This window comes from Molossus molossus, unplaced genomic scaffold (genome assembly GCF_014108415.1).
Source record: "Molossus molossus isolate mMolMol1 unplaced genomic scaffold, mMolMol1.p scaffold_m16_p_17, whole genome shotgun sequence".
Lineage (NCBI taxonomy): Eukaryota > Metazoa > Chordata > Mammalia > Chiroptera > Molossidae > Molossus > Molossus molossus.
The window spans coordinates 24842682-24868913 of record NW_023425352.1 but is presented as its reverse complement, the minus strand read 5'-3'; the positions used below and the strand labels follow the sequence as shown (position 1 = coordinate 24868913).

The window sequence follows — 26232 nt, the reverse complement described above, 5'->3', positions numbered from 1 at the left end:
CCTCAGGGAGGACCTTCCCAGCCGAGGAATCCTCCTGATTTTTATCTGCCACATGTGGGTGTGGGACCAGCCCGTCACCCCTCTGCCCCTCCTACCAGTCTCAATGTGGCTACTTCTTTAATTTTGTAGTTGTAGGACTTCCATTCAGCTTGATTTCAGGTGGTTTTGAATGATGGTTGTTCAGTAGTTTAGTTGTAACTTTGATGTGGTTGTAGGAGGACGTGATACCACGTTTACCTATGCCACCATCGTTACCGGAACTTGTCTCCCCATTTTAGCCATCTGGTAGCTTTAGACCTGATGAGGGATGTTTGGATGTGCAGGCAGCTCACTGTATATCAAATAAGGCTACTGTGCCTCCCAGATTGTTTTGTTGCATGTCGTCTCTTGCCTGCTGTGGATCCTGGAGGATTCCCTACTGGAGGCTGTTATTGGTGTGTCCTGGTAGGTGCTGCTGCTGGATCACGTGGGCCCCTCTAGTGCTGTTTTCCCAGCTGGTCACTGGTGCTACCTGTAGCTGTATAGCTCAGGCCCTGTTGGAGTCACGTTCCATGCTCATACCATGGGCAGCTGTGTTGCACAGGCCTCACTGGAGCCCTCGCTGCCCGCCGATCTTGTTGGCAGTTGGGTTGTACAGGCCCCATTGGAGCCCCTGCTTCCTGCTGATTCCATGGGGAGCTGGATCGCACAGTTCCTCCTAGAGACCCGGCTCCACACCTATCTTGTGGGCAGCTGGGTCACACAGGCCTCTCTGGTGCCCCAGCTCCCTGCAGGTCCCATGGGCAGCTGGATTGCACAGTCTTTTTGGAGACCCAGCTCCACACCTATTTTGTGGGCAGCTGGGTCACATAGGCCTCTGTGGAGCCCCAGGTCCCGCCACTGGCGGCGGGGGAGTGCTGTTGCCCAGTGGGGCTCAGTTCCTGCTCAACCTTTGCTGTAGTTTTTGGGGATGGGTCTCAGATGCTGATCTGTGCTTCTGTTGCCTGGGAATGGATGTCTGCTCCCCAGCCTCTGTTGCTGGGGGTATATCTCGACTCTGATCTGGCTGCTACTGTGGAGGATGGTGCTGGGTGCCTGAGCCATTTGTGGTTTCTGCAACCGCACCTTGACAGCTCAGCTACTGTGCACTGGTCTATGTTGACACAGAGTGTCCACTGGTCTGATGGCGCCAGGTGCACTTGGGGGGTCAGGTTGCTGGGTCCTAGCCACTCCCACTGCCTCCTCCCAGGGAAGAACCAGGATCTTCCAAAATGGTGGGACCTCCCTGTGGCACAGGGAGAAGCACCCTGAAGAGCCGCTTAATGCAGTAGCCAGATGCTCCCGTCCACAGCACAAGAACCTTCTGCTCCGCGTCTCTGCACTGCATGAGTTTGGTCGTCCACCTTCAAGTCCCCTCACAATCTCTCACACACTAGCTCACTCTCTCACACATTCACCCTCCCTCTGGTCCTGCCTGCCACTATCTTCCCCTAAAGTTCAACAATTTTTTTTTTTAAAGGCAGAGAAGATAGCATTATTTTGAGTCATGAAAATGTTTCACGCTTTCTCAAGTAGAGTTTTATTGTAAAGAAATACTACATACAATTAATTGTTCATATGAAGTACATACAAGGTGGGGCAAAAGTAGGTTTACACTTTTGAGTACATGAAACACAGACTTTATTGTTGTATTATTATTTATTTATAATTGTATCATTTTTCCATATGAACACCTGAAAACCTACTTTTGCCCCACCCTCTGTTAATTAAGGTATCTGTAAACAGAAACACATATAAAACAAAGCTATGTATTGATTGGTTGATGAAAATGGGGCCAGAAACTCACAGGACCTAATCTTGTATTTCCTCCAAGAGCAATGACTCAGTATTCCCCAATTCAGTGTTTTTGGCAACTTTATAAAACATAATTACTACAGTAGTTCATTAAAAAAGAAACAGTGAATAAAAAAGGAATAAATCCTTTCTTATTGATAGGCTCTTTCAAACATCATTCCTGTTTTCCAAATGGATATTTAAGCAATAAAAGCAGAAATGTCTAGAGAAGGAATTTGCAAAGCAAAGAAACTAAAAGGAGAGCCACATTGTATTGGCCTCAGAATAAAGTTATTCTAAACTTGAAGCCACACTATGAAGGGATCTGCAGCTAAAGAGGCAAGAGATCCATTTTTGCAAGCCTTAATTAAATTGTAAATAAAATAAATGTAAAATTCAATGTGAGATAAATATCGCAGACAGCCATTATTATTACAAGTGTCTTCATTTTTCTAGATCTCCATAAGGAATCATCCTAGTATACCTGAAAGGGCTTTTATGTAAGAGATACCTCAAATATGAACTCTGCTACCTTCCAACCTATCTGGCCATGGACAACTCTTAACATTTCTTAGCCTCGTCTCTAAAAGGAAAAAACAGTATGTATCACATGGTTTGCTCTGAAAATTAAATAAGATAATAATAGTCAGCATTTAGCACATCATAAAGATTTAGTAAGGTCAATAAATTATTGCTCATATTGTTTTGTTCCTCTTGTTGCTAAAAAATGATAGAATATTGACAATTCCACATGGCTCAACCTAATATTATGGCACATCCCAACATTTAATGTTAAATAAACAGTTATGACAATATTTTTGTCTAGTAGCTATATATTATGGCTAACAAGTCAAAATGATTTTCCTCTAAGGCTCAATCTCTGCTATGGTTTGGCTGCTAATATGTAGTATTAATGGATATAATAATTAGAACCTTCCCAAATTCTGACCATTTCAGTAGCTATTCCTCATGAAATCTTTAGCCAAATATGGGAATACATTTATGTTTGGTGACAATATTCCAATGTATTCAATATATGAAATATTAAGAGAAAAATCTCAAGCATATCAGTCATCAGACAATTGAAAAAAAGATCTCAAATAGAATCAACTTCACATCTATATAACCTTGTTTTGGATAAAATACAATCAGATTCCCATGTTGCTTAAACTACTCTCTGGTTTCATTCTGAGATAACTATTTCTTCCTTTCAATCTGCCCTTTTATTCCTAAATTATTTGCGTATTTCTTCATCTCTATCCCCAAAATTTACTTCCTGTTTTCCCCTTCCTAGATGGAAGAAGCAGTGTGATATGAGTGGGAAGAGCATAGACTGTGGACCCGGCACTACCATGTACTAGCAAGTCCCTTAATGTTCTCATCTGGGAAATAAGGCATATACCCTCACAGGGTTAATGCAAAAATCATTGAAATAATATTTATGAAAGGTTAGCATAGTGTCCAATTTCTAATGGTTTCAAGAAATGTTCATTCCTCCTATTCCTTTTTACTCTGGCTCCACCCAGATATTCAAACATTTATTAGATAAAAGAGCACTAGACTACTCAAAGGTCAAAAATCTATTTCCAATATTGATATCTCTTACAACTCCTTGTCCAATATCATCATCCACCTGGTGGCTATATCTACCTCTATGCCCTTCTCCCCTTCCTGATCCCGATATATCTAAACTTTGCCCTTGTGGATGCCTTATATCTACAGCTATTTTTATTTCTCACTTACTACTCTTCAAAAAAAAAAGTTATTCTTATCCTTGCATTCATACATTCTTTCCTATTTCCCTAATACCTCCTTAACACTAATACCTGAGTCCTGCATTGAACAACACCCTCCTTACTGGCCTCCTTCCCTCAAACTGTCCACTTGACTGGTCACTAACTTCACACTAATTTTAAATCATTGCTTCCAAATTATCACTGTGAGAAAACACCTCTTCTATTTTTTCTCAAAAATTATGTTTTGTTTCATTTTGATCAATATATGTTTTAAAATATTTTATAAGGAAAAAGACATAGCTTCCATCAGAAACTCAGGTAAAGAGATAAAAGTTCATCTATCATTTTTTTAAAAAAAATGCCTGTTGGTCTGAATAGTGTCATCTAAAGCTTTCTTGGATTATACCCACAAACATGCTTTCTTGTGAGGAATCTGGGGAAGTGAGAAGAAAGATGATATATAAAGCTGCCAAGTTATAAAATGTTTAAGTTAATCACAAAACAACAATATAAACAAATGAAAGAGCTGGGAGTGAGGGACAACCTTAGGAAAAAGTTTTCTCTATGAACTCATTAGATTCCCTAACACTCAACAAGATTCTCATATAGGCAAATGAATTCCTGGCTCAGTTTTTAGGTAAAGTCATATCTGAAAGCAAAGAAAATAAATTTGGTTTCTTCTGTGGGAGACTTTTTGCATGGCATCAATTTTGTTAAAATCTGCTCTGCCATCGCCTGCCCCAAGGCAGGATATCTCTGCATTCTGCATTTCTTTATCTCTGCATTTTGCATTTCTTTAAGTAACCATTTACTCAACAAGCCAGTCTTTGCTGACCTTTTGTTCCTTTTGTAGTATTTCCTGGAATTGCTTCGGGAAAGCTTGGTGCTTGGCAAAAGGTGCTTCTTGCCCTATATATTGTGTGAATTTCCCCTGAATAAACGAGACTTGATCAGAACCCTGTCTTGTCTCCATTTCTTGGGTCTCTTGTCCCTCCTCATCCTCACTCCCCCTCTAGAGTCCTAGTTGCTCGACCTGCAGGACGGGTCATTCTTCTTGATAAGAAGGAATAAAAAAAAATCAAGAATCAGGAGAAAAGAGCTATTAAGCACCTAAAAATAGATGTGGTTTTCTAATATCAGAATTGCCAGTAACCAATAAAACAGAGGACAAGATAAAGTTATGGTAAAGAAAATTCATTATGCATTCTAGATAAGATCATAATCCTAATTAAGCAATCAGCTAGGGCTAGTTCTGCTTATAGTTCTATTCCATTGTAATTTAATCAAAGTATCTATCATTTGGTTATTTACTTCTAATATAATAAATAATGTTATATTTTAATAGTTAATCATTTAAGGAAGAAAAAATCTAAGTCTAGAGTTTGAATTATGTAGTTAATCTTCTGAATTACTTGCTGTAAAGGAACCATAAAGAACAGTTGCCAAAATTCTAGAGTTGGGAACCATTCTGTTGGATGACCTTAAGGTAAGTCTCATTTAAATTCTAATGTGAGACTTGTTTCCACTCAACAAATAGTGTTCATAAAACCAATATTTACTGGCTCCTAAATGCCAGACAATGTGCTAAATAATGGTTCTTGCCATGAAAGCACTGACAGCATCACAGTAGTAGTTTAAACAATATGAAAAATGTGTCTTCCAGCTCAAAAATGAAAATTAATTAAAATATGTTCATATATTCCAAAATAAGGCAAGCTTCTGGAGCTCTAGCAATAGAGTCACTGGAGAGATTGTAAGCTTCCATGGGATGTGCCTAATGTATTCTGTCTTGGTAACAAGAAAGATACACTCCATTCTTCTAAAACCAGCAATCACTTCACATATACAAATAAAATTATCTACATATACAAATAAAATACCTTAGCTTGTTCTTCAGAACTTTTCACAACATACCCCAACATAACTTTACAAATTTTGTCCTACCATTTTTCAACTCAAACCCTGCCCCAGTCATATTAGTCAACTTACTATCTCTGTAATTGATCATATTCCCACCTCTCCTTATTTCCTTAAACCATTTAATAACATGGACTGACTTTTCTAGCCTTCATCTCTGAAATGTCTACTCATTTTTCAAATGTCTACTTCATTCATTCATTCATTCAAAATTTAGTGTCTACAACATGTAGGCTCTGAGAATATACCTCATTCTTACATTCAAAGTTCCTTACATTCAAATGGGAAGTGACAAACACTAAACAGATAAATTAATACATATATAGAGAAAGAGAAATAAAACAGAATAAGGGAGCCAAAGAGTGCTGAGGTCAGACTGGGAATTAACATTCTAGATAGGTGGCCAGGAAAAGCCTCTCTGTCTGTCATTTGAACAGAGCCCTGAAGGAAGTCAGAGATAAGCCACACAAGTATCTGAGGGAAATTTCCAAGCAGAATAGCTAATACAAAAGCTTATATAAGAATAGCTTATATAAGATCACACTCTATATTTTCAAGGAAAAGCAAGGAAGCCAGTGAAGAGTTGTTAGTGGGAGAAAGATCAAAGAGTAGGGAGTCAGTTGGGGCGGGGTGGAGGGTGAATGGCAGACCACAGGGCCTTGTAAAAACTGCTGCTTTAATCTGTAACATGGGACACCAATGGGAGGTTTTAAACAGAAGAGTCAAATGGTCTGATGTCGGTTTAAAAGGATCCATGTTTGTATGCCAATGAAAGTAAAGGATAAAGAAGTGAAAATAATTGTAAGTTTTGAGGAGAGAAGATAAAGTGAGGAAAATAGGAGAGTAAATTGACAAGAAAAATAGTAAGATTGCTAAGCATCACCATCGCCTATTTCAGGTTACTGAAATTCATGAAATTGAAGTGAGACTAGTTTGTTGTTCTCCAGCCACATAAAACTACTGGGGAGCAGTTGGAAGCAGGTTGCACCAAGATAATGCCACTGTCTTCCTAATCTAACCATTCCAGATTTCAACCACCTCTTCTTTTTCACCAGTTCCACAGTATTTCTCTAAAGCCATGAGGCACTGAGTCCTTTCTACTAATGTAAAAAACAACAACAACAAATGCATCTTTATCAATTGCATCTTTCTTTCAACTTCATCGTTTCCCAATTAGATTTTATTTCCTTAAAGACAGAGAAAATCTGTTACTGCATATTCCTAAATACAGGATAAACTCATTATGTAAGGCAAGGTTACTTTTTAAAAATAAATGTTCAACATGACAAAAAAATATTTTTACCGTATAAAATATTTTATTGTTCCCTTGGGCTTTAGAAAACTAGAATAGTCCCTTTGCCCTTTAGCTTTCTGCTTTCTTTAGGACTGATTCTATAATTTAAATAGTTGTTTTTTCATAGTAACTGGGTGGTTTGGTTTTTTTTTAGGCATCTTTAGTAATAACTCTCTAAAAGGGCCAAAATAAGACATTTTAAAATAGAAAATGTTAATATATTCCAGAACACGGGCATGAGATTATGTTGCTGCCAATCATTTACTGAGAGATCTATAGGGAAGCCGAGGCAATGAGGATTTAATTACCAAACCACAGCCCAGCCTCTGTGTTGAATCACTGGAGCACAGTAAGACATAATTCAATTCAATAAATTTTCAATGAGCACCTACTATGTGCAAGACATTGTGCTAGATCTATAGTGGAAATAATAAAGAATAAGAAAGCCTTGCAGTCAAAAAGCTTATTATTCAAGGCCTGTAAGGAGGCCCAATGTGCTCAAGGAAAGGAGTGACATGCCTCTTCCCTACAGGTATTCTCAGTGGTAGCCAGGTGTGGAGTAAATTAAAATGTGATATAGGAGTCAAAAGGTCCTCATATTATACTGTTTTAAAGCATGGTGTTTGAAGTTAGACAGTCTTTGCAGCTGTGTAACCTGGAGCAAATTATTTAATATCTCTGAGCCTTAGTTCACAATGGGAATAATGGTTATGGTGGGAATCAGTACAGTTTAACCAATATCCAGTTTTCTAGTCCTGGGTACATAGGAAGATTGTACATTCTTGTCCCCTCTTTGATTTCTTTGACCTCAAGATTTGCCATCCAGTCATTCACCTGTGAAAATTTAGGTTGTAAGATTGCCTAAACACTGTAATTGCTGCTAAAATAGAAGTTACAAGGAGAACCAATCAGGGAATAACTAACTGCCTGGGAATGTTGGATAAATCTGCACATAAGAGGTGCCTTTCAATCTCAATCTTAAAAGAATGAAGAGGGGCTCCAATATATGAGCCAGAGAGAGAGTTGCAAAAGCAATAACATAAGAATACAATGTCATATACTGGAAAAGACAAGTTGTTCAGACATATAAAATGTCCTAAAGTTTTATAATGCAATTTGTTAAAACTGAACATGAACTCAAACCTTAGTGTCCCTGTTCCTAGATGTCACAGCCTAGCTCCCCTAAATAACTCATGGAACTGCCATTCATTAAACCTTTCAACCTTTCCTCTGAATATATTTCTACTTTTTTATCCTTCACTACCTCATTAGTTAATAACTTCCATAATATATGTAAAAGAATTCTTCCTTTTATTTTACTTAAGCTTCCATCAATTAAAGAAACTTCAGTGGTGGTCCTCTTATGTGACAGTCATGCAACCCATGACTAAAATCATGCTCATTTTGTCCATACTCTGGATACTTTTTTAAATTGGTTATATTCCCTCCCAGCTTCATGTATCAGTTCCAATCTGTATAATTCATTCCTGAACACCTCCATCACCACCATTTCTCCTTTTCTTTCTATACTATTTTAGTTGATATTCTGATTCTATCATTTTGAAGTATGGTGACAAGAAAATTACACATAGTGCTCTAAGTAGAAGGACACCTGTTTTATCCAAGGATAAAATAGTTTTCCAGAAAGTTATCAATAACTTTGCCACAACAATGACATCAGGTATCAGTATTCCATAGCTTTTGGTTTCCACATTCACAGCCACACAAACTGAAGTTAACTGACTGTCTTTCTGTCACAACAGTGCGGAAATTAAGCCTGCAGGTTCTGGAGTCAGATTGCCTGGATTCAAACCCTGAATTCACCATTTTCCAACTGTAACGTGAACAAATTACTTAAACGCTTTAAGCCTTGGTTTTCTTACCTTTAAATGTGGATAATAGTAATCCTACCTCATAGAATTGTTGTGAGAATAAAATGAAATAATGCTTATAAAGCAATAAGCAAAGGCTTTGCTACATACTGAGCATCCAACAAGTATTAGCAATTATTATTGCTATTATTATTATTATTATTTTGCTAATCCTCACCTGAGGATATTTTTCCATTGATTTTTTTTTTTTTTTTTAAGATAGAGTGGGAGGATAAGAGGGAGAGAGAAACATCCATGTGAGAGAGGCACATCGATTGGTTGCCTCCCGCATGACCCTGACTGGGGTCAGATATCAAACCTACAACCCAAGTATGTGCCCTTTACCCTGGAATCGAACTCAAGACCTTCAGTCCATGGGCCAATGCTCTAACTGTTGAGCCAAACGAGCCAGGGCTATTGCTACTATTATTATTAAACCTATTCCTAATATATCCTCTTTCAGGTTTATATTTCAGAGTCTAGACAAACTCAATTCAACCCACCTCTCTGAAGAAGTCCTAGTATGTTCTTCTCTCTAGATTAATTTTAAAAATATTATATCTGAGTCCTCCTTATGATCCATGGGAACTCTAACATCATACTTCCCTCTTAAGATATGTATATATCTGACTATAGACCCATATCCAGAACAAATAAAGAATCCTCAAAATTTCATGATAAAAAAGCAAAAATGCCCCCCTTAGAAAAAAGGCAAGACACTTGGATACTTTACAAAAGAAAATCTATAAATGGCCAATGAACACATGAAAAAATGATTATCATTAGTCACCAGAGAAGTGCAAATTAAAACCATAATGAGATTCACTGCAATGTGTTATCCTGGATTTGATCCTGGAACAATAACAAAAAAGGACATTAGTGGAAAAATTGAGGAAATCCAAATAAAAGCTGTAGATTAGTTAACAGTACTATAACAATGTTAATATCTTAGTTTTAATCAATGTACCAGGATGATGTAAGATGTTAACATTAAGGGAAGCTAAATGAAGGGCTTTTATAGGAACTTTCTAAACCAAATTTACAAAACTTCTATAAAGGCAAAATTTGAAAATAAAAACTTAAGAATAATAAGGTACCACCCAACATCCACTAGAATTGGTAAAATGAAAAAAAAAATAATAATGTTGCAGAGAATGTGGAATATCAGTACTCTCATACCTTGTTGGTGGGGGTATAAAATAGTAGAACCACTGGAAAATATTTGGCAGGTTCTTAGAACATTAAATATATATCTTTCTATCCTATGATTCAGTAATTCCACTCCTAGGTATTTATATGAGGAAAATGAAAATCTATGTCTAAATAAAGACTTGCATGAGAACTCATAGAAACTTTATTCATAATAACCAAAAACTAGAAACAATCCAGATATCCAGGATAATGAATAAACAAACTGTGTTATATTCATATAAGAGAATAGTACTCAGCAACAAAAAAGGGACAAAGTACTGATACAAAGAAAAACATGGGTGAATCTCAAAAACTATATGCTGAGTGAAAGCAGCCAGACAAAAAACAAGTACATGCTGCATAATTCTATGTATATGAAGTTCTGAAACAGTCTAACTCAATCTATGATGATAGAAATCAGGCCAGGGGTTGCTCAGGGACAGGGTGAGCACTGACTGGGAAGGAGCATAAGGAAGCTTTCTGTGGGTGATGAAAATGTACTGGGTGCTGATAGGAATGGGGTTACACAAGAGCATGCATTTGTGAAAACTGATCAGACTGTTGTTCACTTACAATCTTTTGACTTCACTCCATGTAAATTATACCTTAATAAAACAACTTATAAAATAACATAAGTATGCATTATTCATTCCTTTTGTTTCCTATTCCTAAAGTCCCTAGTACAGTCAAAATGAGACCCTTCCTACTCCAAAATCAATGCAATGACCACATTTTAAAGACCTTTGATTAGAAACCTTGTTATGGATTTTTTAAAGTCTAATTGGATTATACTCACGTGTTCCCCTCAAAATTAACTGGCAACTTATCTTCACAATAAGGAGACTAAGGGGGACTACAGTATTTATACCCTTTGTATTTGTATACTTTGGCACATTTTTCACACGTAATTTGAAAATATACAAATAGCCCTCTTATCTGAAGGAATCCTAAGTGATTTACAAACCTTCAAAACAGATTTTTAAACTATCTAATATTTTATAGGAGGAACATTTCATGCACACTAATGTGCAGCGACATCTGGCCTGCAACATGGCAGCTGTTTAACAGCCATGACACCTCACAAAAGTTTAGGACAGGAAGTGAAGAATTCTATAGCCAACCAAGGCAAAGAGGAGGAAGGCTGCAGAAGCAGAAGGTTGCAATGGCCTGGGCTGGAACACAGCCAGCACGATGTGGTTAACACCTCTGTTGTAATGAAAAGCACAAGTGTCATTAGTGGTCAGAGCCTCATCTCACATAAGGCATGTCCCACAGCACAGTGACCTTTTCCTTCCATCAGGAGCACTGGTTTATTTCTAATACAGCAGGAAAAATGCTCCCACTACTCATGCCCAAACCATTCCTTTCTGAGGTCTCCTTCTCAGGTACTGCACTGCACATGAATTTAACTGTGCTGAAATTTTACAAAGTCTTTATCTTGATGTAAGAAGATCAACTCAATCCTTTTTTTTTTTTTTTTTTGTGGTACGTGCCCCTAGCGGGAACTGAACCTGGGACTCTCTGGCCTTCAGGCTGATGATGCTCAGCCGCTGAGCCAAACTGGCCAGGGCTAGTCAATCCTTATTTTGATTTATTTCATCACAGGCAAATAGAACAGAGAAAGCTGTGTTTTGGGTTGAGGAAGTACAGGCAGGCAAGCATATACCATCCCAAACCACTGCTTTTAGGTATTTTTTGATAATTCATGTTTTATTTGTTTAGTTTTGCCAAATTAAACAAGAAAATTTTGAGTGTCATTTCCCTCCTTGTGACAGTCTTCAAGTATCTCCCTAATGGAAAGCTCAGCTAATTTTTGTTGAGCCTAGAGAAGAATTCTAAATATAGAAGAGATGAAAGAAGAGCACAGATCTCTTCACATGCTTTTGGCCAGTACTATCTGCCTGTGAAAGCTCCTTATAAGAAGGCATGAACATGCCTGTAAATAATCATCACACCTTGGCCTCAGCTCCCTGGAAACGTAGATTCTCCTTCACTTAGCTCCAAACTGTTTTGGATGCTAGACCTTGAATCATTTGTTCTATATACAACAACCAAACCAGATCACTTAGTCTTTCCCATCATTTCTCAGGATAACATAAGGATTTGTGTCTTGAATTTCAATGCTTCCCCTTGATAGTCATACATGAACAATTTAAAAGGCCAGATGAAGAAAACTCAATATCCAGAGTTTCATACTACAATAAGAGGTGCACTCATGCAAAAGGTAAGGTCTACCCTTTCACAATGCATATAAGGTTGTAGTGACACCTCCTGGATACCAGAGGATACTAAAAAGACTCCAACCTTGTAATCTCACCCATCACTGTGAAAGGGCAAATTCTTATTCCTATTCCATCCTTCACAAAGGGCAAACAGGTCAGAAATAGAATTCTAATTGAGGCTGGAATTAGATTTATCTGTTATTGCTTGGATCCAAGTAAACGTGGTATGCAGGGATGGGGGATTTTGGGATGATTGAGGTTGGGGGAAAAGGAAAGAGATAGTTACACTTACATTCTCTGCCATCAGGTGAAATAATATATGTCAATATTCACTGGCCCTATGCCATGACCAAAGTACTCTGCCAGGTGTGTGTGTGTGTGTGTGTGTGTGTGTGTGTGTGTGTGTGACAGAGAGAGATTTGGAGAGAGAGAGATATGTGTAGAGGGGAAGGAGAAGAGTGAGAAGGGGGTGAGAGAAGAAGAAAGGAGCAGGGGAGGGGAGGGAAGGAGAGGAGAGGGAGATTACAAAGAGATAACTCATTATCATAGAAAGGCAGTAAACATATAGAGGGAAAAATAAGTTGTGCAAACAATTCTACTATAATTTAGGTTTGTAGACTCAGATGCAACAAACAGTTGTGGGCAATTATTAGATGCCAGATACTATGCCTGGAGAGTTTACACATGTCTATTTATTTAATCTTCCCAATATCCTTGTAAAAGTAATGGTATACTCTCACTTTTACAGATTAGGAAATAAAAGTTGGACAGGCAAAAAGATTTGTCCAAAGCCACCCAGATGGTAAAGTTCTCTCAGTTCAAATATCTTGTTTCTCCTTCTATCCATCATGTTACCTGTTCAGGCTTTCACTGTGTACCCACATTGGAAATGAGATGTGGGCTGGGATTTGAAGGATGTACAGATTTTTCTGTGGAATGGAACAGAGAAGGCATTTTAGGTAAGCAGATTATGACTACCATGATTTTCAAAAGGAAAAGCCAAAATAAAAGGTGAGTTTAGTCCGGATGGTGTGGCTCAGTGGTTGAGCATCAACCCATGCAACAAGAGGTCACCAGTTTGATTCCTGGTCAGGACACATGCCCAGGTTGTGGGCCCAGTCCCCAGTCGGGGGCATGCAGGAGGCGGCCAAATGATGTTCTCTCTCATCGATGTTTCTATCTCTCTCCCTCTCACTTCCTCTCTCTCTAAAATCAATAAAGGGAAAAAAAAATTTTTTTTTTAAAGTAAGACATCTTTTAAAAAAAAAAAAAAGGTGAGTTTAGCGGATGATGAGGAAACTTGCTTTGGAGGAAACAGGATTACATAGGAAAGAAGAAGGAGATGACACTCCAAAGACATTCATGGGTCAAGTGGTAGGAGGACTTTCCTCTCTCTAAAATCAATTAAAAAAAGAAAAAAAGAATTGGCAATCTGGGCTCTAGCCGGGTAACTCAGTTGGTTAGAGGGTCGTCTTGACACATTAAGGTTGTGGGTTCCATTCCTGGTCAGGGCACATGTAAGAATCAACCAATGAATGCATAAGTAAGTAAAACAACAAAAAAAATTTCTATTTCCCTTTCTTTCTCTAATCGAACGAACGAACGAACGTACGAACGAAAGAAAGAAAGACGGAAGGAAGGAACGAATGAACGAAGAAACAAAGACTGTCATCTGGATAGATGGATTAATGGAGAAAGAATAAAGCAGAAGAGCCAGTCATAATGAGGTGGTCATTATAATAGTGTAGATGTATAGTGGTAAATTAAAATAAAATGGACAGGAAGAGAAAAATGAAAACAACCCTGGCACACAGTGAACAGTATCCAGTAAATACAAAAAAAGTAAAGCAGGAGGAAAAGAGGCAGTGCAAGGAGAAAGTCATTAGAACTTGTTAACTCAATGGCTATGGAGAACAAGAGAACAGGTATATCAAATGTCATTTCAATGTTAGGCCCAGGCAATCCTGAGAATGGTGAGATTATTAATAGAAATTTAAGAGAATGGAACAAAATTTAAGAAAGAAAAATGACAGGTTAAAATATAGTGCATTTGACATGACTCAAAACACCACATGAAAATGTTTCCTGGAGATAATTACCCAGGAAAGAGATCAGGCTGTAGATTTAGATTTGACTATCAGCTATAGAGAGGTGGGGCCAAAGTAGGGAACAAAATCACCAAGGAAATATCATAGAATGACAAAAGCTAAAAATTAGACTTAAACACACACACACACACACACACACATACACACACACACACACAAACAAAAATGCAAAATAGTATCAAATGTTGCATGTAAATCAAGGAAACTAAGACTGGAAAAAGACAATTGGATTTGGCAATTAGGAGGTCATGGTGACCCTGAAGAATTCTGGTTCGGGCAAGTAATCAGAGGAAAAGGCAGATTTTAGGTAACTAATGAGAGTGTGGATTCAAAGTGGAGGCTGTGGGATGACTACATATTTGAAAAGACTGGTAGGCAGTGAAAAAAAGAAAGAAACAGGCCTTTACATTATGTGCTAAGCTTAATATACTTGGGAGAACTTGAACTTACCCTGTTTATTATTTTAACTTTTATTTTTACAGTAAAATTCTTAAAATAGAGAACCACTATGCTATAATTTGTATTAGGCCATACTATGGCTCAAATCATGTACCCTGTGTGCACGGCGTTATATAGGATTATCAGCCTAAACACAGCATAGACAGCATGTGAGTATTATCCTTATCCATTTTACTTCTATCTGTGTTATTAAAGGGTTGAATTGTAATTTGATTTTATAACACTAATGTTGCTTCACTGGGACTTTAATAAATATATTTATTATTTGAAATAAATCACTCCATTTCTCTAATCACCCTCTATTGACAACTTTACTAATTTGGTGAGATGATGATATTGGAGTGTGAAAACCATACTGAAGTAAGATTTATGTCTAAATCCAGATGTTTAGACATATTAAACCACTATGGAGCTTGATGATTTATTTTCTCTCAGCACTGGTCAGAACACATGGCTTAGAGAACACTTAAGAGGAGAGGGCTAAAGCACTCATATTTCACTATTGGAACCTTTGGTTCTAATTTGAGTAGATTCGCTAATGAAATAGGCTTCATGGACTTGTACAAAACTCTAGTCAACATTCTTCACTTCACATCAAATTATCCACCTATCTGCTTCCATGGGGCAGACCTAGTGCTATCAACAAGAAATTTCTCAAGTACAAGTCATTAAATAATTCAGACCTTGGTTATATAAATTCTTTTAGTCCAAGTTAGTAAAAGGAATATAGACACAACAGACCCAATCTTTTAATTTTTCCTTCCATGAAAAAACTATGAACAGAAAAGGTATTTTACAACTAGTCAAATACCTGGGCAAAGAAGCAGTCATAGACAAAGAAACATAGCCACCCAAACTCATGAGTGTTAAACAAAGGCTTATTGGTGGCACCATTGTTGATTAAACATCAGGGTCAAGATCATATTCTGAGAGGGAAAAAAATGATATGAAGTTAAATCTGAAAATCCTAGAAATTATACTCTATCAAGTTACAGCTGTAGTGCATTACTAAAAAACACAGAGAATGGAGCCCTGGTCAGGTAGCTCAGCTGCTTAGAGTATTGTCCCAATACACCAAGGTTGCAGGTTTAATCCCCCATCAGGGCACATAGAAGAATCAACCAATGAATGCACAAATAAGGGGAACAACAAATCAATGTTTCTCTCCGCCCCCCCTTCCTCTCTGCCTCTAAAATCAATAAATTTAAAAATAACAAAACATAGAGAATGATCTAAATCAAGAGTCAACAAACATTTTTCTGTAAAAGACCAGAGAGTAAATATTTTAGGCTCTGCAGGCCATAAGGTCTCTGTTACAGTGCAAAAACAGCTATAGAGATATGTAAGCCCTGGCCCGTTTGGCTCAGTGGTTGGAGCGTCAGCCTGCAAACCAGAGAATATGTAAATGATTGGTGTAGCTGTGTTACAATAAAACTTTATTTTAAAAAAAAGTGGCAAAAGGAAGCACTCAAAAACAAACAAAAACAGTGATGGAGCATGTCAAAAGGACATGGGAGCCAACTGAAAGAATTCCCCATGGCCAAAGCTGGAACAATTCAAGCAATGAAATAGAGTAATACTGGATTATAACCAAAAGAATAAAGTAAACATCTATGAATTCATACTGATATTAATAAATGAATGAATAAATAAATGGGGAAGAAGAAATAAATCCCTCATTCAAAAGAATACAAATAATTTATGTTGATACTCCACCCTCAAAGACATGTATCTTTTCCCTCCTTAAGGGTGGGCCATGCATAAGGATTTCCTTCCCAGAAGTACAGTATGGAAAGAGGAGGAAAGAGAATAAGTTTATAGTGGAGAGATCTGACAAATACTACCTCAGCCAGGTGATCAAGGTTGACATCAACAGTCATAAGTCATGTTGACAATATATACCCTTGATATGATGCAATGAGAATGGCACTTTATCTCTGTGGCAAAGTTTCTACAGGGTTTTCTTCCCAAAACCTGTAGGCACAGTCTAATCATGAGAAAAACATTAGCCAAATCCCAGAAGAGAGACATCCTATAAAATACCTGACCAGTACTCCTCAAAACTGTTAAGGTCATTGAAAACATGGAAAGTCTAAGAAACTGTCTAAATCAACAGAAGCCTAGAAATGCTTGACAATCAAGTGTAATGTGGTATCTTGAATGACAGATCCTGAACAGAAAACAGAACACATGTGAAAATTAAGAAAGTCTGAATAAAGTGTGGACATTTTTTAGTTAATTAAAATAAAATAAAAAATAGCTGGCAGACCAGATTTAGCCTCGGCCAGTTTGGGTTAATTGCTATATTCACTGTAGGTCATGGTGGTCTCCCACAGCACTAAACAAAACAGATATATATGACAGAATGAGAGTAGGGTCTTTAGAGACTATCCACTCTAGCCCCTTATTTTACAGCTGAGAAAACAGGAGCAGAGAGGCTGTCTCACTGAAGGCCAACCAGTCTAGAACTGATAAATTTAAAGCTGGGATTCAGGGGTCTAACTTCCTGGCTAATTATCTTTATGCTACAGTATGCTGCTGTCCTCTCCCTTTCCCCTATATACATAATTCCAAGTCAGTACAGAAAAAAAAAGAGCACTTTGGCAACTTGTCTGACATGCCCTCCAAAAAAAGAAAGAAAATCCTACTATGCCTGTTTTCTTTCCAGATAAGATTTTTTCCCTAAATTCCTGCAACTGAAAGCTAGAACCCATGAAGCACCAGAGCCCAGAAAGACTGACTTCTTACTGCTTCCCATCTCCTGATCTTGTTTACATGTGTTTGTCTACAAAAATTTTAATAGAATAAGAGAAAACCAGTGCTTTAATTTCCCAATAAAATCTGTGCTGCAGTATGAGTCATTGTTTTCTCTTTTTTTACACTAGGCAGGGTAAAGCCTTCTGGTTTTAATAACTAATACTGCTGAGTTAAATAAAAAGCACTTAATTTAATTTAATCCAAAGTTTGATCAATGCCAGCTTCCCCTGGAATTTTATCTTTGTTTTAATTTGAGTCTCCATGTTCAGAAGAATGAGAGGCCAAGAGAAAAGGAACAGAAGTCAATTAGCTTATAGGCTTGTTTCTAGGCAAAGGACATGAAAATACAAGATTGACAGGTAAACTCTAAAACTCTAATATTTCTGCCCTGCTGGATGTTTTTCTCCTGGCAGAATTAATGTTTTCTATAGTTCTGAACAATTCACAGCCCATTTGAAAAATGTTTTTTAAATATAATATCCCAAAGCCAATTAGTATCAGATTTCTTAGCTAGAAGTATATTGCCTTAATGTGCTAATGATCAAGAGATACGCTACTGTAAAATTAGATACAGAAAGCCTCTTGAATCAGTCTGCTTGAATACTAACACAGCCAGATTCAATGTTTGGGGGTGGAATGGCTACAGGAACTGAAATAGAAACAGAATGAAGCAATATTAAGAACAGTTTGGCAATATTGTGATTGTCAGAGGGAAGGGGGTGTGTGGGGGGAGGTAGAATAGGGTCAAGGGGGGATAAATGGTTATGGAAGAAGACTTGATTTGGGAGTGGTAAACACACAATACAATATACAGATGATGTACTGTAGAACTATATACCTAAAACCTATATAATTTTATTAACCAATGTCACCCCAATTAATTCAATTAAAAAAGAACAGCTTGGTAAGCTTTTCTTAAATGGTTCCTTTATTGTTGAAATAAATTCAATCCTACATCTGAAAACATACAACATTTTACTAGAACTGTTATTTACTATTAATGACACTACTTCCTTAACTTATACCTGAAAGTTCCTATTGCCCTGTCAAGTGTGAACCAAAATCTTTTTGAGGGTGATGGATAATTATGAAAATCTCCACTTTGGTTCAATTACGTAGTTATTCAGTAAAAAAGCTTTTAGAGATGTTCTGAAGGATCTTGAAAGAAGACCCAGCGTAAGATCCAGCTTTCAATCTTCCCCCACCCCAGGGCAGGGTTACTGGCAGCCACATGACTTTGCCATCACCCTAAAGTACTGATTAAGCAGTGGACCTCAAGGACAAGGCAACCAATCTCATGCAGAATTCCAAACTTCAGTTTCTGTAGCACCTGAATTCTCTGCAGGGGTTTTATGTCCAAGCCTAGTCCAACTACATTTGACAGACTATAGAATGTTAACCATGGGAGGAGACTTGGAGAACATCTAAGCCAGTGATTCACATATTATGGATTTCATGGACCAGCAACATTTCAAATAAATAAATAAATAAATAAATAAATAAATAAATAAATAAATAAATTTTGAGGGCACCAGGACAAGGTTGCTCATTTTCACATAGTCATTTGTTTTAGCAAAATAGAGACATTTAAAAAAGGAACCACCATCAATTATCAGCACCATTTCATAATGCAATAAAAATTTTAGTAATGAAAATATGGGAAGAACATAAACTGAGAACTTAAAAATTAGATAAATTTAGCATCATTAAAAACTCACCACACTGTTCTTATTTTTTCATTTCATCCTAAAATGTTGAAAACTTCATCACAGACTGGCACTCATCTATAGACCATTGTTTGGGAAACAATCAGATAGTCCAACCCTTTTACTTTACTAATGAGAACACTGACTTCCTGAAAGACAAAGACACTTGCTCAAAGAAATCAAATTTATTAATGACAGAGATACACCAAAACTCAGATCTCTAAATTCTGAGTATGATGTTTTTCCTTTGATAGCAGATGATTTCATTTGCTCAACAAACATTTCCTGACCCCTCACTATTTGCATAGAGAAATTTTAAAAGAGAGAGAGGCCTCTCCTTAAGAATTTATGGCCCTGGCCAGTGGCTTGTTTGACTGGAGTGTTGTCCTGTGCACCAACAGATTGTGGGGTCAATTACAGGTCAGGGCACATACTTGGGTTGTGGGTTTGAACCCCGGTCAGGGTGTATATGACAACTGATAGATGTTTCTCTCTCACATTGATGTTTCTCTCTCTCTCTCCTTTCCCCTCTCTAAAAAATCAATAAACATATCCTCAGATGAGGATTAAAAAAAAAAAAAAGAATTTATGCTCAAGGTAGAATAGGAAGGTGGATGGAGGTTTGGAGAAAAGATAAATAACAAGTCTAATTTAGAAAAGAATGTAATATGCAGGGAGCTATAAATTGCTATGACAGTTTTTAAAAAAGGAGGTGCCACTTACAGATGGGGACTTCCTGATGTCTTTATATAGGCCACATTTGAACTTGGTCTTAAAGAAAAAAGGCATTAAGGACATTCATAGTGGAGTGAATAGTGTTAGCAAAATTAATAGGAAAATATGATAGAATATCAAGTATGTGAATTTGGACAAAGTTTAACAGTGGATAAGGAAAGAGAAAGAAAGGTTAGGGCATTTCAGTAGATGTTGAATGTAAGTCTAAGAAGTTACACCCATGCATCTCAAACTTTAGTGTGCATTGATAATCCCCTGAAAAGTTATTAGAACGATGATTTTTGGGACTAGAGATTTTGATTCAATAGGTCTGAATTGGGCTTGGGAATTCATTTCCAATAAGTTCCTACATTATGTTGATACAGCCCATTTGTGTATCACACTGAGAGTAACACTAACATTCAGCAACATTTAGAGCAGAGGAATATGTTCTATTATTGTCTATATACTCACTTTTCTTGAACCGAAAAACTGAATTACCCCAAAACCAATTTTTAATGGCAGACCTTTAGAATCCTCTCTTGTGACCACAGCCGTTCTCCCATTAAGATATAATCCAAAACTCAGTGTGATTTTGGGGGGAATGAGATTCATTACTCTGCTTTAGGAAGACATCAAATGGAACATGTCTACAATTGCAAGTAACAACATAAACATAAAGCAACTATAATTTTAGAAATCCAAAAGACTAGGAAGGAAACTAAATATGCTTATTAACTACTTTGCTAATTTTGCTCAGTGGTTAGAGCATTGGCCCACAAACTGGAGAGTCCTGGGTTCGGTTTCCACTAAGGGCACATACCTCGGTTGCAGTTTGTCCCTGGCCCTGGTTGGGATTGTGTGGGTGGCAACCACTCCATGTGTCTCTCTCACATCAATGTTTCTCTCTCTCTTCCTCCCTCTCTCCCTCCAGCTCTATCTGAAGATGGGTGCAAAAATGTCCTTGGGTGAGGATAAAAAGAAATAAATAAGTAAAATATTTAAGCACAAAATATTATAATAGGTAAATAAGACATACTTGGGAAGAAAAATTACCATGGAATCAGCCTGGTTAGGAATCTTCATCTTCCATTAGAAGCAGGAATAATGTTAACAATATAACCTACAAGCTTGGGAAAAAACAGATTAATGAATCACAGTGTTGTGGAAGAAGGATTAGACTTGACTCCTATGATTCCAGAGATCAGAACTACCACCAACGAGTAGAAATTTTAAGGGATGCAGGTTATTGCTAAAAATAAGAATTTATTTTTAAAGGCATAATTTTCTAAGTCTGTTCAAAGATGACTGGACCACCTCACGGTATGAGGGGCTGCCCAATCATAGAAGTGCTTTAAGCAAAACCTGTTTAACAATTTGACAGGTTTATGGCAAAGAGAAATCAAGCAAGGCTTAGACAGTATATTGGCCTAGATGACCTCCAAGAAGCCATCAAACTCTAAAATCTCAAATTTCTTTCTCATCTCAACCCCTACCAGCCAAGAATCAACAAAAGATTACAGTCGTCCCTCATTTATTGCGGTTAATCAGTTCCAGACTCTAGAGGTTGCACCTGGCGTTGAAGGATTCGTGGGGTGCTTGAATACATAGGCCTACAGTCCATACATACAGTAATTTTAATTTTAATTGTAATACAGGGGTGTATAATTGACTCAGACAGCTGAGCACACACTATCATTTTCATGTTTCGATCAACTTTTTAATGAATATATTTAAAAAACCACAACAGAGTGAAGCCGCGAAAGTTGAAGTGCGGAGTGGTAAGGGATGACTGTAGTGAAATACTTCAGAATAGGAAAAAACAAACAAACCTTCATCGGATAAATGTTAATTACACAATTTCAGAATACTGACTACTCAGCAACCATCAGTCACGCTTGGATGAGCTCCTATTAGTGTTAGGAATCTGAATTCTTAAGGAAAATGTTCTTCCTTCAATAGAATGTTACTTTACATTATATCAGAATCTTTAAATCCATTCTGATATATGCTTTTAATACACATTTTAAAGCACCCACTTCATTGCCAGGCACTATGCATAGGTATTTTCCTGAAATATACACACCCAGATATTACATGGAATGAAGACTCTTAAAGAGTCTTACTCTCTAGCAGAGGAGTTAGTAGTAGTAAGGGGGGGGGGATAAATACCTACTTGAAGAGCTTCCCTATCCAGAAATAGCTTCCCACCACCTGAAAGTTCATGAAACTCCATCAGTAGGAATCCTTTCCCTTGGTTCTTAAAGATTTTTCTTAGAAGTCCCCCAATGCTAACATCTTGCAAAATGGTATGATATCATAACCATGACACTGACACTAATAACATCAAAACACAGAACATTTCCATCACCACGAGGATTCCCTCAGATGTAAAGCAGAGCATAGGAAATATAGTCAATAATATTGTAATAACTATGTATGATTCCAGGTGGGTAATAGACTTATAGGAGTGATCACTTTCTAAGCTATATAAATGTGTAATCACTATGTTGTACACCTGAAACTAATATACTATTTTATGTCAACTGCAATTGAAAAATAAAAAAGTATTAAAAAAAAAAAAAAAAAAAAAGGCAAACACCTCCTGGGAAGAGAAACAACTTAAAACTCTAGCAGCTTAATCACTTCACATCTTTGGACTTCAGTTTCCCTACCTGTAAAATAAGTAGTTTTGACCTAATGATCTCTGTAGATTCTTCCAGCTATGGAAATCTAGGCCTACAGACCAGAGAATGGGAGCAGCTCATGAATGTGTTTTCAAGGCTGCCTAGAAATGAAGGTTGGAGTCATAAGGAGTCTAAAGTACTTATAATTATCAAACCCTCTCCTAACCCTGATGTTATAGGAAAAAATTTAAACATACCTCCAAGTCTCATGGGCAATTCACTCCCTCTGAGCTGTCAGACAACCTTTGGCTAATAAAGATTAAACAAATAAATATTAAAAATGGTTCTATCCAGCATCCTAAGAGGCCAATTTGCTGCTAATGGTGGTGTTTAGGCCCTAAAAGGGTATTAACTTACAGAGTAGTTAAGTCTCCAAACACAGACCAGAGCTTTAAAGGATGTACAGGTGCCAAAATTAAGGTCCAAATTACCAATCTGTTTTAAATGATGGTCTGGGAATGCTCAGTATGACAAGGAAAATGTATGACAAATAATATCTTCAATACAAAGAAAAAGTTGCTTGAATTTATTAGAGGAAATGTGCTGCCTCTTGGGACTTCTTTTTGCCCACTCCCCAAAGAGGTGATTTTTCAAAATTGACTTGAAGACACAGTTAATGCAAAATGACCCTTTAAATACAAAATAAGCTCATTTTTAACTAAAACAGTTTCCATGTCAGCATTTGCCAAAACCTTTGAGAACTTAGAAATCCTTTCCTTAATGCACATTCCATTAGTATCAAATCTAGGTGCTTCCATGATATGCTAAATGTCTGAATTACTCAACATGTGCAAAAGCTTTAGACCAGAGTAAAGCCGGCTGCCTCTCTACTCACCAAGTTTAAAGAATTGCATTGGCAGCCCTGCTGGATGACAGCAGAATGACTTCCTGTTAAGTAACCTCCATCCTCCAAGGTGACAGGAAATGGGCTTAAACACTGGTAATATCACTAATCAATTTGAGGGAGCACATGTTCCCAGCCTGCAATTGTGAAGTTTGGTTGCAATGTGTTAGCTGCTTGCTCAGCCATGTGATTCGGCATAATGACAGATGAAAGGAAAGGTCAGATTTACTAAGTGTTGAAGAGGTGTCATCAAGAGTTGCATATTACTTCAAGATGCCCTCTGCATCAGAGGCATCTCACATACAGGAGGCAATTTCTCCTACAGAATTCTTCATTTTGCCCATAACTTTTATGGAAGCTCTCATTTATTTCAACACATGAAGTTTCTCTTATTCCTGATTGAGACCAAATACTGTAGTCCAAGATAATGGTCTTATCTTTATATGATCCTACCTTGGCTTTTAAGATAACTGCATGTATGCATATACTTTCAAGCTTTGCAAAATCCACTCTTATTAAGTTAAAATAGCCATATTTTCCTCAAAAGTTCTTTCTAGTGCCCCCATTATCTTTATGCTTCAGAGACCGAGATGGTTTCCCTCCTCAAATACAATTGTATTTGTATTTCCTCTCAAAGAAGGACTATTTATTGTTTTACACTAAGGAGGACATGAGGAAGTTTTCCCTTTATTTGTAGAAAAACAAGGAACTTCTCTCAGAATTTATTCATATTATGGACTCATTTCCTCAGTCATAATTATTTTTGAGCACTTATTCTAAGTCAGGGATTGTGCTACCAGTTACAATAAACAGACGTGGTTCCTGACACTCAAATAATAGAACATAAATAAACTAAATGATTATTCCAATGAATGTATAAATCATAAAATAAATATTTATAATCATTAATTTAATTAAATAATTGTTTAATGAATGTATCATTATTAACTGGTGATGAATAAATAGACATCAAAAGGTAAAGTGACTTCCTAAGGTCCCACAGTAAGTCTGTTACGAAATACCGGTCTCCTGGCTCCCAGCCCAGTTCTCTTTCACTCGGTATCCCAGCGCATTTCTGTGTGCTTCCCCTGGACTGAAAGATGATCTGACATTCAATTTCCAAGGCAGTCTCACAACAGCTTCTCTAGAAGAGAGCTTTCCAAGCTTTTTATCTCCTACCACAACTATAAAATGCTTTGTTCTTTACAGAGGCATACCTGGGGGAAGAGCAGGGTAGGTGTATGCTTATGTTTTGGGGGTAGGGCAGGGAACCTAGAGGTAACACCATGATGGAGGTCTCCTAAGCATTTATGAAGAACACACAAGACTACCCTAGTGAAAGTAGAAGACAGCAATGGCCTTATGGCTGTTCTTTAGAGAGCAGGGATAATCTGTTCCTAAAGAAAAAGAGATATATCTGGGAGATATGAAGAGAGGCATTCCAAGTGATATTCTAAGATAATCACAAGCTCCTGTCTTACATACTAGCTGAAAATGGTGACCCAGCTCAGATTAAAGGGCCAGGAACACAGAGGCTATGGATATGACTTGGCCATATAGAACAACCTGCTATGACACAAGAGGAGGCTTCTTGGCTAGAAAAGTGGAGTTAGAGCTCTTTTAAGTATTTTCTCAAAATTCTGGGTAAAAGGATCATGTAGTCCATTTCCCAGAATTATAATTCCAATCACAGCTTAGGTTCCTGTCTCCAGAGGAGAGACTAGTAAGCTGTTCTCAACACTCAACCTACAAACTATGTGCTTAATCAATATATGTTGACTGCACAAACGGTGTGGACAGTGGTATTAATCTGAATCAGTAAACTTTAATTAATAATAAGAATTTATTGAGCACTAGTTTTTGCAACAGGTACTGTGTTAAGGCTATGAATGCATTATCGTACCTAATCCTAATAATCCTGTAAAATACCTAATATTATTTTCATTTCATAGATAAGAAAACAAAGAAAATTTAGAGAAATTAAATAATTTATCTGAGGTGAGATGGCGGTGGGCAGGACCGGAGGGAGGGTGAGTGTGTGAGAGAGTGAGCGAGTGTGTGAGAGAGTGTGAGTGGACTTGAAGGTGGACGACCAAACCAAACCCAAGCAGTGCAGAGCCTCTGAGCAGAAGGTTCCTGTGCTGTGGACTGAGCAGCCAGCTACCACTGGAAGCAGCCCTTCAGGGCACTTCTCCCTGAGCCTCAGGGAGGTCCCACCATTTTGGAAAATCCCGAGTCTTCCCTGGGAGGAGACAGTGGGAGCGGCTAGGGCCCAGAAACCTGAGCCCACCAGTGCACCTGACACCATTGGACCAGTGGACACTCTGTGTCAACACAGACCAGTACACAGTAGTGGAGCTCCCAAGGTGCCGGTCGCAGAAGCCAGACAGCCTGGATCCCAGCATCATCCCCCTTAGTAGCAGCCCAATAAGAGTCAAGATATACCCCAGCAACGGAGGCTGGGGAGCAGACATCCATCCCCAGGCAACAGAAGCACAGACCAGCAGCTGAGACACATCCAGAAAAACTACAACAAAAGCTGAGCAGGAGTTGAGCCCTTCAGGGCAACAGCACTCCCCAAATACCAGCGGTAGGACCTGGGGCTCCAGAGAAGCCTGTGCAGTCCAGCAGCTCACAAGACCAGAGGGAAGCCTGAGCCCAAGAGAGACTGGTGCTATCCAGCTGCCCACCCACAGGAACTGCAGGGTGCAGGGGCACCAGAGAGGCCTGTGCGACCCAGCAGGGACTGTGCTATCCAGTTACCCCCAAAACCTGCAGGGTGCTGAAAAATCAGAGAGGCCTGTGTGACCCAGCAGGGACTGTGCGATCTAGTTACCCGCAGGACCTGTGGGGTGCTGTAGCACCTGAGAGGCCTGTGCTACCCAGTAGCCCATAACATAGGCATAGAGGCAGG

At 38.0% G+C, this 26232-nt stretch overlaps 1 protein-coding gene across 3 annotated transcripts in view; it reads right to left on the bottom strand.

Annotated features, from left to right (window-relative positions):
- Nucleotides 1-26232, bottom strand: part of HPSE2 (heparanase 2 (inactive)) — a 667750-nt gene that overhangs the window by 482298 nt on the left and 159220 nt on the right. The window lies entirely within an intron of this gene.